The following is a 5,092-nucleotide window of genomic DNA, read 5'->3' on the forward strand; positions in this document are numbered from 1 at the left end:
TTTTTGGAAAATGGCTGCAATGAAACAAAGAGTGAAAAATTTAAAGGGGTCTGAATACTTTCCGTACCCACTGTATCACACAGGAAAAAACAACTCCCAAGTATACACAAAAACACACAGGCACAAGCATTCCTCTCACATTTAGAACAGTTCAACAGACGTCAGATGCAGTCTCAATGAGATAGCCCGTAGCAGAATTTAAATAGATTTGGATTTATTCAACCCAACAAAAATGAGGATTTATTATTCTTCTCTGGCCATTACAACTGCATTAACTTCTTTTCAGAACCCAATATAAAAATGTTGTCTCTTTTTTTTTGTATGTTCAATTATGTTTTTTTTTAATTTATTGTTTAAAGGTCCCAAAAAGGTCCCAAAGGACATGGTGGATGCTTTTATATAGACCGTAGTGGTCCCCTAATAAGTATATTTTCCAAAATTCAGCCTTGGTGCAGAATTAAAGCCACTAGAGCCACAATGAGCTGTAGTAAGTACATTTTTGAGTCTGTAGCTTTTAAGGATGAAGGGGGGGGGGCAAGGTGCAGGGTGTGGCCTTGATGAACTGCCATTTTGCTCTCTCTCATGGGTGGACCAAATTCTCTGAGCAGGCAAAGCAGAGAAAGGGGTGGTAACCTGGCCCCTTATGACCTCATAAGGAGCAAGGTTCAAGATCGGCCCATCTGAGGTTTCATTTTCTCAAAGGCAGAGCAGGATACCCAGGGCTTGCTTTACACCTATCGCCATTTCTTGCCACTGGGGGCCCATACACAGGCTGGGGGAACTCACATTAACGTTAAAAGACTCATAAAGTGAAATTTCATGCAATGGGACCTTTAAATTAATATTTTAAATTAGCTAATTCGCTTCCAATAATTCAGGCTGTACATTATAAAGTTAATATTGCCATTGATTGCAAGGCTACTGACAAAGTGAAGCTTAACTTTTAGCAGTGTGGGTGATGAAATGCTCACCCATTGTATTTTTTCATATTAACTTACTAAATACAATGTTACATAACTCTGTGTACAACTAAGTTAGGTGGAAGATGTAACAGACAGAATTCTAAAAAAAGATTATAATTTTATATATATATATATATATATATATATATATATATATATATATATATATATATATATATATATATATATATATATATATATATATATATATATATATACACACACATTCATCAGAATCATTTAAATGACAAATAAATTATTCTGATACATTAATATTTAAAAAATAATAATAATAACGGACGGTCAACCATGTTATGTCGGTGTTGTACATTTGTTCTACGACGTCCCTGTTGGCAACACTGATTTTTTTTCTGTGTTTTTGTTCAAAGAACTTTAAGTTTCATATCTTAAGTTTGTATTTCATGCATTTTATTTATCAGAATTTTAATATATTTGATGTTCCTTTGAAAAAAAAAAAATTATTATATTATTTTAGTTAGAACTCATAAATAACTATAAATAACTAATGTTAGGGAAATCTGTTCATGTTTTATGCGTTTCTGGATTTTTTTCTGTATACAAATATTTGTATTGGTATCAGCCTTACAAACCCTTTATTGCTTGGGCTCTAAACAGCATATAGAGCAGATGGCTTTTACCCTATATATTTGACAGTGACTGAACGTCATGGAAATACAGCAATTACCTTGAAGAGACACAGATTACTTATATCCCTGTTTCTTCTCTTACTCTTGTACTGTCATGTCATCTGCAAGATACAGTTTCCTGACAGTCAAGAGGGAGTGTGCTTAACACTCTTGTCATACTGTCGTTTCTGCTGATTGTGGGCTTGATCTCTGTTCCATGCAGCAGAACTGAAAGCAAACTGAAGTTTCTGCATCAATTGGGCAACATAGTCAGCAGAAGCACACACACACCGTTGATGCCATTTTTGTATGTGTGAAGTCGATGTAGTGGCACAGGTAGTAAAGATGATACAAAACTGAATTAGGTGGTGTAGCAACCCATAAAAAGTGATATAAACTCTGGAGGTCTGATCACTTGGTGCTGTGTGTGTCTGTGTGTGTTTTTTGTTTAGCTGTGTGGTTGCAAAAAGAGTTCTCAAACTGCTGACCGTGTTGATGAAACACAGACAGGGCCTGTCGCCACGACAGCAGGCCATATGTCATCATGCCGACTGGGTCGGTCCAGATTGAGTTGGAATTCAAACACACAAAGACACACATACATTTATTAAGGCTTAGGTTTATTAAATGGAAAATACATTACTCAAAAAGCTTGGCAAAATGCAAGCACACACACACACACACACACACACACACACACACACACACACACACACACACACACACACTTGGCAAAAGCAGACATCCCTTGGGGCTTAAGACATTAAGTATTAGAGCAAGAAGATGTGAAGAAGTGCCTTCTGGGAGTTGATGTCTTTTATGAGCAAAAAATGGGTCAGAGCAAATGATACTGAAGAGGCTCTGTATGCTATGAGTGAGAGAGAAGATGGGGATTCAGGAGGGAGAGAGACAGAGAGAGAGAGAGAGCTTGGTGGTATTTCAGGGGTTAAAGTTACCATCATTGTCAACATCTGCAAGCACCTTGGCAAGCGTGGAATTAGAAGGAAAAGCTTAAGTATGCTAACACTGAGGCTAGGAACTGGCGTGCACCTATGCAGTTCATGGAAATGTGCCACAGCAGAGCTACGTAGCAGTTAGCCTACAATAGCCTAAGTTAGCATGCAGCTCCATGCCACAGCAGAGATGAGCAGAGGGGGGAGGGGAGAACAGTAAGCTTCTGGAGCAAAACACACATGTTCTCTCTGTCAAACAACACACACACACAAATTACACCACCATGACCCGACCGATACACGCATTCACCCACAAATACAACATTAACAGACCACAGACTCCTGATAATTAGAGAATTATACCATTAGAAAGACAAACTTCATACCTGTGTTGCAAGAGACACGCACATATACTCATGCGTGCACACACACACACATATACTCATGCGTGCACACAAACATATACTCGTGCGTGCGCGTGCACACACACACACACACACACACACACACCAAACTAACACCCACACTGTTGTTTCCAGCCGACTTCCAACCGATGCACCTACCCTCGTAATTGACAATGACAATGGCCAGCATGTAGTCTTTCCCCAGCATCATAGCTAGCTAGCTGCCTCTCATACAGCAAAACCCAGTGCTGTTATCAAAACGGAGAAACCCAGACAGCAACAGATAGAGAGCGAGAGAGAGAGAGAGAGAGTGTGGGACACTGCAAGAGAAGGGCAGGCAGAAAAGCTGGGAGAACTAGAAGTAGAAATAGAGGCCGAGAAGAGAGGGAGAAAAGAGAGAGACTGACTGCTAGCTTGTGTATCCCCTGCAGCTGAGGTCTGTTTGCTGTTGTTGTCTTTCCTCCCTCTATCTGGAGCATCAACAACATTAACAACTCAAATAAGCCTGCCTTCCCTTTCCTGCCCTAAGACAAACATATACACCGGCATGTGGAAAGACACTTAAAATCTGGCACACTCATTTTTCATCGAATGTCGATGTTTATCACTTTCCCCCACTTTTCCATCTAGCCTTTAGCCTCTCTTAGTTGTCCTGGCAACCCCCAGATCATCGTTCATTTAGTATCATATGCAGTAGAGGAGAGGTGCAAGAAGGAGGAGCAGAGAGGAAGGGAGACATAGAGTGGGGCTGATGAAGGGAGAAAAAACAGCTATGAGGAGGACCCTGATATACTCAGGGTGGGAAGATTGTTGAGTAAGCGAGTGACAGACAGAGATAAAGAGAAAGAAGTAGCTCAACAACTAAAAACACTGAATCTCACATTTCGCTGTACTCATAGATATAGAACAATAACCAATCTATATCTATAGTGTACTGCACTCAAAGGGCTTACCATACTCTTATAAACATTCAACTCATGATTACTTGCAAGTGTTACAATGCATGTTGTGTGAGATTGCAAAAGACCTCTTTAAATGACCTTCCTCAACTCAGTCTGTGTGTATGTGTGTTTTTGGCTTCTCTGTGTGAAAGCAGTGTCGTATTGGCCTTCTAATCCGCAACATCCACAGAGGAATCTGACACACACCTGGGAAAACAATACGGCTTTGTCAATATGAAAGAGCGAGAGAGGCAGACAGGCGGGCACAGCTAGTATGGGTGACTGTGTGTTATCAATATTGATAAATTCATCATCAATACGTCTAAATTCAACAATATGTGTATTCTCATTCACGTCTCTATCCCATGAGAGAATTATGACTTTGGATTGCCATTTTAGACCAGGACGAGCAAGAGGCGATAAGGACAATAGAACACATGGAAAGCAAATTCTGGACAAGCTGCTCAGAATCCTATTTGAAGAGAAATGTAATGCAAAGATGTTCAGAGCCATAGATTCAAAAGGGACAGTGAGTCATCAAAGAGCTAAAAGAGAAGTATTCTGGAAGAAAAAAGCAGCGAGGAGGCTCAACAGCTCAGAAAACTGTAACTCTCAGAGATTGAGAGGATGGTTTACAGCTTGGCTATAGCTCAGAGGTCGTGGGCTGCTGCTCCAGAGGATATGGATGAGTTTAATGCTGCGTTCCATTTAGTTCGGCAGTTGGAAGTCAGAACCAACCATGATTCTGGCATCATTCATGATGACACACCCGAGTTGACCGTAGGGGGTTTCTAGCCATGTTATTCATTGTTAGCAAAGAAAAGTTGATAACAACCCACCTTGTGGTATTTTGAGCATGCAAACACCATAGCAACATGTCGACAGAGAGAAATGAAAAATACTGCTGATTTAATGAGACACAGTTCTGACTAGAAACTTAGAAATTCAGACTTCTCAGTTCAACTGGAACGCACCACCAATTTATGCTGACCACCATGCTGACAAAAGAATTACAATGACTTAAACAGACCATCTGCATTCTGTGTGTGTGTGTATGTGTGTGTGTATAATTAAACAGTAATGACTCAAAATGTAAGTAATAAACTTAAAGAGACATTCTGCCTAGTGTGTGTGTATATATATATATATATATATATATATATATATATATATATATATATATAT

General features: G+C 39.6%; 1 protein-coding gene across 10 annotated transcripts in view; it reads right to left on the reverse strand.

Annotated features, from left to right (window-relative positions):
* LOC117935781 (amyloid-beta A4 precursor protein-binding family B member 2-like) overlaps nucleotides 1–5,092 on the reverse strand; it is a 46,009-nt gene that overhangs the window by 19,905 nt on the left and 21,012 nt on the right. The gene's annotated exons all lie outside the window — the stretch shown is intronic.

Source organism: Etheostoma cragini, chromosome 2, assembly GCF_013103735.1.
Source record: "Etheostoma cragini isolate CJK2018 chromosome 2, CSU_Ecrag_1.0, whole genome shotgun sequence".
NCBI classification, from domain to species: Eukaryota; Metazoa; Chordata; class Actinopteri; order Perciformes; family Percidae; genus Etheostoma; species Etheostoma cragini.